Source organism: Bos mutus, chromosome 15, assembly GCF_027580195.1.
Source record: "Bos mutus isolate GX-2022 chromosome 15, NWIPB_WYAK_1.1, whole genome shotgun sequence".
Lineage (NCBI taxonomy): Eukaryota > Metazoa > Chordata > Mammalia > Artiodactyla > Bovidae > Bos > Bos mutus.
Genome location: NC_091631.1, coordinates 46,841,939 through 46,857,644, shown reverse-complemented (window position 1 = coordinate 46,857,644; position 15,706 = coordinate 46,841,939).

The window sequence follows — 15,706 nt, the reverse complement described above, 5'->3', positions numbered from 1 at the left end:
ATAAGCTCTTCAAAGACCCTCACTGCGTCTTTTATTACCCCTCTCACAAGTTCAATATCTCCTCCAGTCCTGGGTTCAGAGCAAACATTCAGCAAAATATCTGTCCACTGACACATTCTTCTTGAATATTCCTGAATAAGTCGAGGCCTGCTTGAGAGGGTAGAGTGTCCCTATTGGTTGTGTTTCCAAGAAAGGAGGAAATCAGTCTTGCAGTGACCATCTCCTAACTCTTTAATTGTCATCCTGTACACATCCTGGTATTTCATCATGGTTCATCATATCACTAGAAAGGTCACATCTGTCACTTTGTAATTCCCAGCTTATTTCCCTGGTCCAGTACCAACCACCTCCCTTCTCTCCAGTTGTCCCAATGTGTTCATCAGAATGGAATGCACCATATTAACTTCAAACCAGGAGTGAAAATAATGCCTACTGGTGTGATAAATTCTATTCCAACAAGGCTGAGGGTGGGATCACTGTTCAATGTATTCATAATACAGAGGCCAACTGGATAATGAAAAACATTCCTTTATCCACAACTGAACATTTTTGGAGTTTTGTTTTTAAAAACTAAAACATCACAATATTTATTGAGGTTTGACAGAAAACAGCAAAATTCTGTAAAGCAATTATCCTTCAATGAAAAATAAATTTAAAAACAAAACAAAAAAAATAAACTCAATATCTCATTATTATTAAAACAATGAAGATACTGCATGGTATGTTTTATTTTAGGTAGTAAAAATAACCATGCTTTTAAAAAGCACTAATGTGATAAAAGTTCTCTCTTTCTCTACTGTTTAACACAAACATGGTCCTACAAGTTTATAAATTGCCCAACCATTCTTGAATGCCTAGGCACAACTTAGCTAACACCATCATTCAAAACATTAAGTTAGGAACTGAACAACCAATGAGGAAATAGTTTTTCTGGAAGTTGGGAAGTTATATTATTTGAGTTAAATAAAAAGAACAAACTCAACATTGATCACAGCACATCAACTAAGAGTAGAGATGCCAAGCAAAGATGCCACCATCATACATCACGATAGCGGAGATGTCAAAAAATTTTAGAGTTTCTTCCAGATAGGTCTACGAATGAAATTACTTGGAAACAAAAAGTAATGACTGTGACATGGGATACTGGTGAACTTTAATCCACATTTTATCACCGTATTTAAACATCCCCAGAGTCATACCTATTTTTAAATTCTATGATCTAGGATAGATAATTTTCTTTCTGCAGTGAGATCATTTGTGTTATTAGCTGCAATGCAGTATTTTAAGACTCCATCAAGAAGAATGAAAGGAAATCAGAAATTGAGGCAACAGTGTAGACTAGCCTTGTAAAATCTGACATTAGAAAAAAGATTGCTCTGGACTTGAATGATTCTGACTGATTATCCATACACCTGAAATTCACTGGTATAAGATGGAGTGATCTTGCATGTCCAAAATGACTAGTCCTAACACAAAAAGGAGAGGTCTTCATTAAGGTTGCCATGCTGCAGACTTGAGCTGTCATTTCAGATCATTTCTCAGATTTGCAGGAAGTGAAAAGAAATGAATATTTTGAGAAGTTTCAACACTTTTAGCATCATCTACCCTAATGTCCACTGGTCCTACTTTGTTAACACTTCATGTGCAAAGAAAGCTCAAAATTACTCTAGGTGTCTCAAGTGGACCGAACAGTTGATTCTCTCTACCAGGAAATTGGCTCCTGAAACCAACTAAGTGCATCATATTGAAACAACTTTTCCTTTTGATTGTGAGCTTCTTAGCACAGTCCACATCAAGGATCCCACCAACCACCCCAGAGCAGCCACTGAATTCCTCTACCATCTCAAGCATAAAGTTGAAAAGTGATACATGCTGCCAGAGTCCCTGAACTGAGGAGCTAAGGTCTTTGTCTTGTGATTCAGCGCGATGTTGTTTTTTAACCCTGGACAAGCCAAAGCGCTCTTTGGTCCTCAGTGCTTCCTTATGCATATTGTGCGTGTGTGGGGAAGGATTGGGGGCACGGGGGAACAGTACAAAACTCTTCCAAAGTATGGAGATGAATTAGATTCTGACAGGCAAATGACTTTAGCTTTTTGGGAAAAGATTTTGCAGCAGTGACAGTAACCTCTTTCCTCCAAGCAGTGGAAAAATTTTTCTGAGTTCTTGATTTCTGTTTGGTGAGCTGGTTTCATGGGGGTCATGGCACTGGTGATTCCTGTTGGGCTTTTAGTTCTACTTTGCGAGTGGCTGGGGCAAGGATGGGACAAGAAAACCCAAAGCAATGGGGACTAGCAAAAGGGACTGAAGGGTAGAGAGGCATTACAAAATTGCTCCCTTTTTGAAGAACGGCTGATCTCAGGTTCCTTTTTAATTTAAATTTTAAATTTATTTTATTGAAGTATATAGTTGATTTCCAATGTTAGGTTAATTTCTGCTGTACAGCAAAGTAATTCAGTTATGCATATGGATATGGGCTTCCCTGGTAGCTCAATGGTAAAAAATCCGCCTGTAATGCAGGAGACGTGGGTTCGAATCCTGGGTCAGGAAGATCCCCTGGAGAAAGCAGAAACCCACTCCAGTATTCTTGCCTGGAAAATCCCATGGACAGAGGAGCCTGGTGAGCTATAGTCCATGGGGTCGCAAAGAGTCAGACATGACTGAGCAACAAACACTTTCATTTTTTTTCCATTTTCATATATATATATATATACACATACACATGTATATATACACAGAGATACACACATAAATACACACATATATATATATACACACACACACATACATATATATATACACAGAGACACATACATAAATATACATATATATACACACACATGCATCCTTTTCATATTCTTTTCCATTATGGTCTATCACAGGACACTGAATACAGTTCCCTGTTTAGCTTCCTTTCTAATAGCCTCCCACAAACTTTCTTGCTGGCAGTTCTGGGGCAGGCATTTTTACGTTTCCTCTTCCATCCTTCCAGACTGACACTTAGAGAAGTATAGGAGGAATTGTCTCCAAATCATCTCTTCCACAAAATTTCACATTAAATGAGCATGGGGAAAAAATCCAATCCTGTGGTAATGTTCTCTTAGAACATTCTTGGGAGTTTTATGCTGTCCTTAAAACACCAACTGTCAAAATAAGATAATGGTTTTTCAAGGAAATCCCAAACATCCACAGTTAGCCTAGCAAGTTTATATAAACGGAAGACTGTCTTCATGTCCCCTAGCTAAAAAAGAAAATCTGGGGAGAAAATAGCGCTTCATCGAAGCATCATTCCCTATCGATGAAATCCTCGTTTTCCAGATTTGCTTATTTTAAAATCCAACTCCTTGAACATATAACACCACATCCAAGTGCTACCTCTTTGCTATTTTAACAAACCATTACGAGCTTTCTGTTTGCTTCCCCAAATATCACAAGAACAGTTTGTTGTGCTGGTTCATTAGCAAAACGAAGACTTTCTTCAGTGCTAATGTGTGTCACGTTTCTTAGGAGGACTAGGAAGCCTACATTGCAAAGGAAGTTAAATGAGCATTTTCTCTCTAAAGGCCTTATACAGTTAAGTAGAGGAAGGTGTGCTATTTATTTAAAAATGAGGCAGGGCTTTCCTGGTGGCTCAGTGGTAAAGAAACCACTTGCCAATGCAGGAGAGGCGGGTTCAATCCCTGGTCTGGAAGATCCCACGTGTCATGGAGCAACTAAGCCCATGCAGCACAACTACTGAGCCTATGCTCCAGAGCCCAGGAGCTGGAACTACTGAGCCCACGTACCACAAATACTGAAGCCCTAAGGCCCTAGAGCCCAGGCTCTGCAACAAGAGAAGCCACCACAACGAGAAGCTGGTGCACTGCAACGACGGAGTGGCCCCCGCTTGCCACAAGAAGAGAAAAGCATGTGCAGCAATGAAAGACCCAGCACAGCCAAAAATCAAAAGGTGTGTGTTGGGGGTGGTAAAGGGAAGGCAGCTTCACTTTGTTCTCTCAGTTTGGAGGGAAGAAAACTCTGAAAAGGTTTACAAAGTGATGAACCCTGAAAGATATGTCAACTGCTGAACTGTAGTGTCTCAATGGAGTATATGCTTCTGAAAAGGAAACTGTTTTAATGAATGAGGAGGTGTTTCATATTTTGGACCACACGCTGCCATTTTAGTGGTTATTTTAAATCAGTGGGCAGGCATGTGGGTGAAGAGAAGTAGAAGAAGCTACATCCTACTTTAGCTGCCATATACACACCCCTGTGACCCTTTGCTTGATTCTTGTTAAGTTGTTCTAACATGCCAAAGACGCTATTTTTCCCCAGTAGTTTTTAAAGATGTTTGTATTTTTAGGACCCAGGAGATTTAAGGCACAGATAGTATTTTGACCACATTGTGTTCAATATGTAAAATATGAAAAGTGGGGTTTCCATTTTCAAGAAAAGCCCAGGTTGGGTCTTCTGCATGATTTGGAAGTTTAACCTCAACTGGAGCAACTACAGACTATTGTGTGAAATATCTGGATTAATGGCTGAACTTGAACTGTGCCTTTAAAATATCTGGAGATTGACCTTGGCCACAAGCTTAGCTGTTCCTTTTAAGTTGATCCAGCAGGAATTAGCTATCTGTAGGGGGCACAGGCTGAGAGATGGGGTGCCCTCCAAGTCTGTTCTCCCATGGGGATGAGCATTCCTCCCAGCTCCATGGAGAACCACACGGTGCCGCAGTGCAAACGGGACTGGTTTGTACAACTTCCGTCATTGAGACCCTGAGCCTTTCATGAACCTCTTTGTCTTTGGTATTTTCAAGTGGAAATGCTAGCCAGCCTTGCGATACTTGTCATTTTCCCTTCATTTCCCTATTTACCAAAGAAGAATTGGTCATAAGTTGGAGCTCTCCATTTCTTTCTGTCCAAAACGCTCTGAACAAGTTAGCGACACCAGTTTCCCAGGACACAAAAGCGTTGGCAACATGTGTTTAAAATTTGACTTTGGAATCAACCCCAAGTGGACTGATCCTTGGAAAAGATATGCTTTATCACAGATAAATTCTCCTTGTTCACAATTCCTGGCCTGGAGTTGCTGTAGGTTCATGTAGATGTGTGCTGGAAATTAAACAGTGTGCTACCAGGGTGGCCGCAATTAAATTCAGACCTGCATTCAAACCATAGCCCACACTGCATTTCTTGGAGAAGTTAGATTTCTATAGACATTTCAGAATGTCTCTTCACAAAAGAAGGAGGCAGGGTGGCTGGGCCCGAGTCCCCTAAATCAAGGCAATGAAAATGGGCAGGAAGAGAATGTATTTGCAGGGTGCCAAAGTAGCTGTTCATAAGAGTGAAGGTCTCATACTTCCAATTTAGGGTGTTTTCTTATGGAACCCAGAAGGTATTCTACTCTGACATTCACATGCAGACTGCAATCATTATTTGGAAAAGAAAGAAATCATGAGCTCATACTGAACGTCAACCCAAGAGCATGTGTCATAAAATGGAATGGCTCCTCAAAAGAAAGAAGAACCTCTTCTGCATGCAGATGTACTCCCTTTGGACTTAAAATACATTTTGGAATTGAAATGCTGAATCGTAGCAAATTCTGACAACAGTCAGGAGTCCTGGGCTCATGCCAGAAGTTAGATGGCTTGAAGGAAAAAAAAATCAACTTAGAATAACTTTTTTCTAGATAATTATAGATAGTATAGTATTTAGAAGGGAAAAAACTATGGAGAACTAATATAGGTATGTGATTTTTCTAAGCTAAAATAAAGGCAAATGTGTTTTTTAGCAAAATTTTGTGAAAATGGAATTCAGATTTAATCTGCCTCCTGATTCCTTCTACATGGAATCAGTTTTCATCACTTTTATTTATTTGAAGAAATACAAATTATAGGAAGCTAAAATCCCTGGGAAAAAGTCCCAGGATTTTCATGCTATGTCAAATGCCCATTTGAAATACTTTGCTGAAAATCTATTTTGAGAGTGTAACTTTGTAACCTTTGACAGCTTTGCGAGTTATCAGAGGAGTTGGCCCAACTAGAAGGCAATCACTTGGGCATAAATATCACCCAATAGAACAGCTATGGTTAGTTTAGGTGCAAAACAGCATAACCCCAAGATTTATAGCCATATAAATGATAAGTCAAAAACCAGTTTTTGTAATCTACATTGGAAAAGTTACTATGTACATGTCACATGCAAGCTTAAAAGACAATCACCAATTCAGGCTGAACTGATTTCAGCATCTGAGTAAATCCCAAACAGCAGATCTGGCCTGGCTTAAAATGTCCATCCAGTTGTGGAGCAGAAAAAAAAATAAACACGTGCAACGCCTAACAGAGACATGAGCCTTGTCTCGTGATTTTTTAAAACTGAAAATGCAGCCAGAAACACACACAACCACAGAAGTCCTCGTGAAGAAACTGCCTTTGGCATCTAGGCTGGAGCAAATGAGCTCCGAAGACCCCCGCCCCTCACTCTTCCACCAGAATCCCCCATTCTTGCTGTATTTCCTAATTTTGTGGACCGAATTGCTAAGCTGTTTCTTAAAACAGTGTGCAAAAGAAATAGCTACCCTCTGCTACTCTACGGACTCACAATTTTTTCCCTCCTCCTGGACACAGGCCACTAGTAAGGGAAAGACTCAGGGAAAAAAAAAAAGCACAGCAGTGAAAGCAAAGAAACAATAGACAACGGTGGCTTTGACAAAGCCTTCCCTCAACCCTCTTTCTGCTCCTGCTGTGACTCTTGCTTTCAAGAGTAAGGGCGGCTGCCATCGGATGCAGGGACAATGCATGGAGGAATACAAGGCAGGGGGGAAAAAAGGAAATCAGATAAATTCAGAGCTAAGATGGCAGGGCTCTCACCTTTTCTTGGTTTGCGTGTGCACGTGTGTGTGTTTGTGAATACTCTGGATGGAGACATCCTGCCGAGAAGAAATAAAAAAGGGTGTCTGCATTGTTGGATGATTCTGAAGCCTTCTACATTTGTACATGCATCTTAGAACTATTTGCAGGGGTATACCTGCTGTCAGCCACCTCTCTCCCACCCCACCCCCATCCTCTTCTATGTCCTGCGGTCTCCATCACACCTCTGTTAGTATGAAGACTTTCTGCCCATGTAAGTGAGAGTGTGCATTCCTTAGTGTTTGAATCAAGACCCATATCTGCATGCAATTCTAATCTGAGGAGCCCACAACGGTTAGTAAGACTATCAATTAGTCAGCAATAGCAGAGACCCTCATTGCCTCTAAAGGAACAAAGGTAGAAACACAAGCAAATACTCCAGCACCAGGATCTTGCTGGATCCTGGGAAATTGCTGGCTACGAATAACAATATCTTTCCCTGTTTAACTCTCAAATCCATGTAACATGACAGGATATTAATGTATCCAGCTGCATAATTAGGCACAGAGTGTCTAAAGGCATACATGTTTCTTTGACACAACTGGGAATAAAATGTATTAAGCTGAACTAAAAGGAAATACCTGATTACAAATAAGAGTTTATGACACATTTGATCCATGCTCCATTTCAACGAACTGCCACTAGAACTTAACTCTTTGGTAGAGTTCTTTGTCCATTTCAGTGCCTTTTATGAAATAAACCAATAAATAATGATGAAAGGAGGAGAAGGAAGTATTCAGCCATGAAAAAATATATAAGACTAATTCCCCACAATAGATGAAACTGATCTGGTTGAAATTTAAATCTGCATTTTGTTTAACATTGGGTGGGTTTCTTTTGGAGCATGTATATATGTGTGTACATGTGTGTGCGTGAGTGTATTTTTTCTAACTGCACATCTTGTGAATATCAGCTTATATTGTATGTATCCTGCTAACCATCTGAAACAATACAAAGAATTCTTTTCTCTCATCTTGAAGAAACCTCAACAAAAACTAATCTTTGGAAAAGCAAGCCTTTGCCTTTCAATTTTCAAGGCCATCAAAATATTGTTAACTTGAATATATATGAGAAAAGAGGGAGGAATAAGTAACAGTTGCTCTTACTCACTTTTGCATAGGGATCACTGCAAAGGGAATGGTGTATTTTGTTTCTGATGTGATCTATGATTTTAACTCTTCTTTTCTGGCCCATAAAAAGCTGCATTTCTTTCCTCAGCTCTTGTTGTTAGAATTGAAATTATTTTCCAATAAGGTATGGGAGCTAACATGAAGGTTAACATACTTTCCTAACTCTGTAAATAAGACAAAGTCTCACCTGAAGACATACATTTATAGCCACACTGTGACAGGAGCTCCAAGAGTCCACCTGATTTCCCTGTGCTATGGATCCCTCTTCTTAGGACTATCACTCTAAAGAGCCATTTCTCTTTTTCTTTCTTCCTGGACAAAATTATTTCAACAATCATGTTACCCCCTTTTAACCTGGGAGGTGACTACAGAAGCTGAGAAATTAGGAGATAACACTCAAACAGAAAACCCCACTGAGCTGTAGGAACAGGATGAAGGATCTAGCAAGCTCTGGAAATGAGGAGAGGTGGTAGAAATCAGGAGAAAGCAGGTCCCCATCAAAATACAGCAGAGGTAGAGAGGGAGGCTCATGAACCACCCCCCAAACACACACGCACCACCACCCATCAAACCTTGTCACTTAAGACAGAAAAAAAATCCTAACCATGTCGAGAGAGGGGAAGGGAAATGGTGCTAAATAGCTGGAGAGGTGACCCACCGTCCTGTTTGCTCCTTGGCTCTTGCCGAAGGGAGTAACAGCCACAGCAGTGACAACGGAGTTGAAATGTGCCAAGTGCAACCTCTGCCCCGTGCTCTCTGCCTCCCAAAAAGGCAAGAAAAGCATGGCTGGGACAGAGCACAACAGAAGGAGCAGGCACCGGCAGCGAGTCACGGACTCCATCAGCACCGGCTGGTCTCTGAAAGCCCTGCATCGGGGGTCCCGTTCACAGGCAGCGAAGAAGCAGAGACAATGGCAAATCAAAACCCTGGCAGGGCTTCTGGGATCATTTAATCTCTCACTCCAGCATCTAGACGGGGACAGCAAGGAACACAGGCGACAGCTCCTTCACACCGAGGCGCGAGCATATGCCTGCCTCTCTGAGGATATATTTTTAGACACAATATCGGGGTAAGGCAGTCTGTGCACTCAGCAGCGGTATTCACATCCGAACGTGGGAGCAGCCTCTTTCTCACTCTCAGAGGAGCTGAAGATCAGAGGAAGCAGCCCACGTTTCTCACCAAGCCAAAGGTCAGTGAAGAGGACCCCGAACCGCAATCCATTGTCTCTGCACTCAGACCATGAAATACATTTTCAAGATGTTCTCCAGAACGAGGTCACGCTGTGTGGCCATTTGCTCACTTCATATCTTTCCACAGATGCCTTATTCTACCATCCAAAAGTACAGCCAGGAGCAGCATTCGCACCTTGAGAAATACCACATCTGAATGCCACAAACTAAGGATGAAAAAATATTTGGCAGGACATGTATTATAAGTAACATGTCCTAAACTTCAAAACTTCTCCAAACAATGTTTATTAAAAGCAAGCAACGAGACAAGTGATGTCTTCTGTCATGTCGACGTGCTCTGAATCTGAGTGTTCCTCCCGTTCACGTCAAGCTTCAAACATTTAAAATAATAAACAGGAGAGAAAAATAGCCCAGCTCATTAAAGCATAAGCAAGAAAGCAAGGAGACCAGCTCAGCCTTTGCAAACAAATCAGACATAATCTGATATGCTTTTGTTTGAGCCTGGGAATTTTTCGTTCACATAGAGGATTAAAATATTTTAAAAGATTCCTTATTAAATATGTATGTGGACATATCTGTACATGTATAAAATTCCCAAGTTAATTTAAATTTATGGGAGAAATTCAAGGGATTGCAGGTCCAACAACCCCAAAAGAAAATAACCCTAAAAAACAATCTCTAACCACATAACCAGTCTCTGAAGTTTCACACACCACAAAAATGAGATGGTTGCAATGGTGATGAATGAAAATAATGTTTCACAACCACAATATTCCAAATAAAAGTACTTAAAACAAAGAGCAAAATGTCCACTCCCTTATTTTTTGAGTCAAAATTTGTTTCTGTCAGAATTGGGTTTTTTTTTTTGTAAATGTCATATATATAGTATCTATAAAAGGGAGGTACAAAATGGATTCTTGTCAACTCTACAAATAAGCAACCTGAGTGTTGGTTTTCCTTTAAGAGTAGAAACAGTTTATAATTTCACGTTGTAAATCTCACTAGGACTGAGTGCTCTCACAAGGACTGACAAAGAAAGAATTCATGTCAGACCAAAAGGCTGACGGTCAGTCTCCTACAGCATTCTTCCAACAGATTCGGGCCAAAATGAATATAGAATACTAAGCTGAACCATCCATCACATTTTCCTAGTCTTTCAATTAATGACACTGCAATCAGATCGATAGGATGTAATAAGAAAAGAGCTTTGTATTTCTATACCTATTAATTCGCTGAGTAACTCCAGCAGTAAAACGTGACTTGAAAGGAAAAACACTCAAGGAAAATGAATTCTCTTAGCATGCTGAACGATTCCCTGACCCAAAACTGAACACTGATGTTTCTACCTTCCAACCAGGGTTACTAGCATCCAAAATTAGTCTACTTGGTCAGAAGCAAGCTTAATCTTTTTTCTAAAGAGTCTCTGCAGTATTCTCACAAGGCCACAGGTTGGTCTAGTTAAATTGGTCGTTTCGGGGAGTTTTAGAACAAACATCCTTGAAATGCAAGACAGAGGCAGGGCAGCCATCGCTCTCTGCTTCTTAGTCCAACCAAACTGCTAAATTTGTGGTCCTAGTTTTTGAGGGCATTCTGTAGAAAGGAATTAGGGTTAGGAAGAGGGAGACAGGGAAAGAATGATGAGAATGCTAATGATGGTCGGCATTATTAATCCCAAATTCCAAATCACTGCCTTGGTTGGAGACAATGTGAACAGCACCAGACAGGAATAAAACATGGTGTCCGATCCTCTCAGTTTATCACCGCAGACAGAGGACTCAAGTATGAGTTCTCTGTGGGAAGGAGGCAAAGAAAGCCTGTCCTAGGATGTTCTCCAGATTCACGTGCATGTCTACATCACGGGGTTACTAGGGGTGAGCAGTGACTCCCTGAACTCAGGAGTGGAGAGTGAAATCACAGTTCCCAGGGCCTGGGGGTCAGAGAAATGGGAAGAGGTTGAGTCAAAGGGTACAAACCTCTAGTTATAAGACAAGTAAGTTCTGAGGATCTAATGTGCAACATGGTAACTATAGTCAACAGTACTGTACTGCATGCTGGAAATTTGCTGAGACAGTAGACCTAATTGGTCTTACAGACAAAAATGGCAAATATGTGAGGCGATGGATATGTTAATTAGCTTGACTGTGGTAACCACTTTATAATGTATGGATATATCAAATCATTACATTGAGCACCTTAAATACATACAATTTTTATTTGTCAGTTACACCTCAATAAACCTGGGGTGGGGGGGCGGGAGGGGGGGGAGGAGAGCAGAAATCAGTGACTTCAGTCCTAAGAAGTAGATTCTACAGAATAAAGGTTACTATGGCATTGAATCAATATTGATTCAATATGGCACTGAATCTCACTACTGGTGTAGTGAGAGGAGCACAGGTTTTGTTGCCAGACAAACCAGAGTTTGAATCTCAGTTGTATTATAGTAAGTATCTCTGAACCTTGGAGTGGTATTGGTACAATAGAGATTCTACCGCTTACCTCCAGGGCTGCTATGAAGTTGAATGAGATAATGTACCTAATGGCACAGACTAGCTAACTGTTTCTCCTCCCGGTTCTCAGACTGCTGCATGTAAAATAGCAATAAAAATGTAAGCTTACTGCAGCTTCCCTGGTGGTCCTATGGTTAAGAATCCACCTTGCAAGGCAGGGTAGGTTTGATCCCTGGTTGGGGAACCAAGATCCCACATGACACGGGGCACGGGGCAACCAAGCCCATGTGCCACAACCACCAAGCCCATACGCTCTAGAGCCCATGCTGTCTGGATCCCATATGCTACAGTGAAAGATCCACATGATGTAATAAAGACTCAAGCAGCCAAATAAATAATCTAAGTGTTTAAAAATATATACATAAGCTTACTGTACAGATTAAATGAAATAATGCATATAGGACATTCTATAAACTGTTTAGCATAACAGAAGGGTATTATTGTTGTCATAAAACAACAAGAATGCTTTTAAAAATAAACAGATTATTTAGCGTAAGACACAGAGGATGAGGAATATGGTCCAGCATCTCCTTGTGTGCTGCTGCTGCTGCTAAGTCGCTTCAGTCGTGTCCGACTCTGTGCAACCCCATGGACTGCAGCCTACCAGGCTTCTCTGTCCATGGGATTCTCCAGGCAAGAACACTGGAGTGGGTTGCCATTTCCTTCTCTGATGCATGAAAGTGGAAAGTGAAAGTGAAGTCACTCAGTCGTGTCTGACTCTTAGCGACCCCATGGACTGCAGCCTACCAGGCTCCTCCATCCATGGGATTTTCTGAGCAACAGTACTGGAGTTGGAGTGCCATTGCCTTCTCCCTCCTTGTGTGCACAATTATGTATTTCAAATCCACAGGGGAGATCTCAGCAGTTGCTTTCTACAGGAGAAGGTGTGTCATGAATGGTCATCACCAACCAGTCTTCTAGTACCTCCTCTTTTCGTTGCAGATGGCATTGTTAGAGGGTGGAAAACAGGATTTTTAAATTCCCAGATGAAATTATAAGAAATCATCTACCAAAGTTTCAGAGACACCTCTGCTAAGACGTAAGACTATCACAATCAGGGTCCCCTGTGTTTGTAATTAAATGAAAAGGGACCTAGTTCATTTAAGTTCATTAAGTTCATTTAAGAAACACTTGTATGTCAGTAAGATATCCATAAAGAGCAGAATAGGTAGGAGGGCTAGGAAACAGTGTTTGCCCTCAGAGAGCTTAGAGTCTAGAAAAGGCAACGTTTAAATCATAAAATGAAAAGAATTACAAATCATTGAGTGAGAAAAATACTACAGGTCTCGGAGTAAAATTTTGTGGTAATTGGTATTTGACATCTGAAATATTACAACTATTTTTAAAGGACCCTTTTTATTACTTTGTCATGACAATTCTTAACTAATGAAACAAGATGATAGATGAGAGAGATTAAAACGCTGCAAAATAACAAGCTTTATGAAGACATCAAGTTCATCATTTAGGCATGGTTTTGGATAGGAAACACTGGGAGGCATACAGAAACCAAAATGTACTAATTCCATAGCCGCAGTTAACTGCAGAGGATGTCTGCTGATTTTTGGAACAAAAACAATAGAAGCTATCATGCATATATCACTTACACTGCCAAGATAAGTGCTTTATGTGTCATAATAATCCACTTAAAGCCTCCAGGCATCCCTTTGAGGTACATTCATTCTATTGTTATCATCACTCCTTACAGATGAATAAACTAGAACACAGAGAGGCCAAGTGACCCGCCCAAGATCACACAGCTAGCACGAAGCAGAACCAAGCAACCAACTGCACGCCTGAGCCCACACTGTTGACCACTACAGTCAGTCACCTCTCCTCCTTTTCCCCCCCTTAGATCCTCATCAATTCTGATTTTCACTACAAAGTGGGACGGAGCGGACAACAAGTTAAATCAGCCATGGGTAAACCCTGAGAGGAAAAAAGAGATGGCATCTACATAGTCAAGTAAAACCTACAGCCAAAACCAAAACATTGACAGTGTGAAGCTACTACTACTACTGTTTACCCTCTAGCCTTCTGTTTACCCTCTAGTCAGTTCCCAAGTTCCTTCATTCACACTCTCAAGTATTATCACTGAGCATGACCCACCAGACAGAGTGGGTCCCTAGCCCAACAGAGCTTACAGCTGTCACAACAATGACAATACACAGAGATGAGGGCTTTGTTAGAAAATCTAGAACTGAAAAGCCTGATACTTGCTTTGCATCTAGGATGGCTCTTAGGAGAGCAGGTTTGTGAGATTAGGTATGTCTGGATCCAGAAATTTCTCAGAGAAGTATTTTCATCTGGTTTAATGCTAACCACAATCACTCTTTTTAATTTCTGTGTGTATTTTCTCTGCCCCTGTGTGATACATGCTGATGTAAGCTACTCACCAGGACCCCCTTTCAACTGCCCTGGAGACAGACATCCCGTGTGTGCAAACAACCTGCTCCAGCCCAGATCCTACAAGGAAAGAAAGGAAGACACATCTCGTCTTCCTCTCTCGCCTCAACTGGAACAGATGCTCAAAAAAATTTTTTTTTCAAGTAAGGCAGGGACACACATTTTAATAATGTTTATTACTTTTCCTGATCATAACAGTAACACGGAACACAGTCACTATCAAACTTTTAGAAAGAAAGAAAAATGTAGATGACAATTAAAATTATCCATGAGAATAGTAATTAAAGATAACCTCTTTTGGTATTTTAATAGAGTTCCCTCTAATCTTTTACATATGTAGGTGTTTATATATATTAATACTTGGCCTTTTTTTTACAGCACTTGGATCAAAATGTAAATAAACTGACGCTCTTAGTTTAACACCACACCAGAAGCACTTGTGGTGTTTAAATATCCTTCAAAAACATATAAAAATACTCTGTTATATTCTATTCTACAGGATATGCTATTTAACTACTTTCCCAATAGTAGGCATTTAGATGTATTTAGGATTTGTATTATATAAAAGGGTGTAAAAACCATCTTATTATGTAACTATGTGGCTACTTTTCTTAGTACAGATTAGGAATAGGGTTATTTGATCCAAGTGTTTTTATTAATGTCTTGCTAGATTGCTTTTTAGAAAGCTTCTGACAATTTACATATTTAACTACTGGAGGAAATTATTTCTCTATAATCTCACCAGCCTTTAATTTTATTTATTTTAGTATCTACTTTTTAGTAGTGCTGTTTAATTTGCATGGATTTGAATTCTAGTGAGACTGGACTGATATTTTAAGAATGTATGCATCATTTATTCTTTATTAATTATCTGTTTATCTTTTTTCATTTCCTTACTGTGTCAGTCTTGTTTTCCCTACTGATTTGCATGATTCATAATATATATGCATATTTTATAGACACATAGATATACATATATAGCTTTTGTCAACTATTGGAAATATATTTTCTAAGATGTTTATCCATTTTTCTGGTTTGCAGAACTTTTATATTCTATATGCAAATTTATTGGTATCTTCCCTTGTGATATCATCAGATGTTTTTATATTTTGAAGCACCTTTCATTCAAAATTATTCACCTATATTGTCTTCAAGTTATTTTACATGAAACATCTTTGCACATAATATTATTAAGCTTCAGTTGGTGCATTTTGTGAGATAAAGATATAACAGGAAGGTTTTCTTTTGTCTTCAATTGGCGATTTCCCTACCTTTCATCCTGATCTCCACTGATATTTTAAGTATAATAAAATATATATATTCAAACTTGTTTCAGGACCACCTATTCCATTCAGATGTTTATATTTAAATTCTTTCTAATGTATGAAACTATCAAAGCATTTTCTATTTCATCATCTCGGGAAAGAGTTCTGCCATCAGAGTGACAAAAATATCCTATTATTAAGGATTGGGCCAATCACATTGCTGATGTTAGGTGATAAGACTGCTGCTAAAACCAGCTGGGTCTCTGGATGAGCCTTGATGACCAAAGAGCTGAAATTGAATTCAGAGGAGTTGAGATTAAGGCAG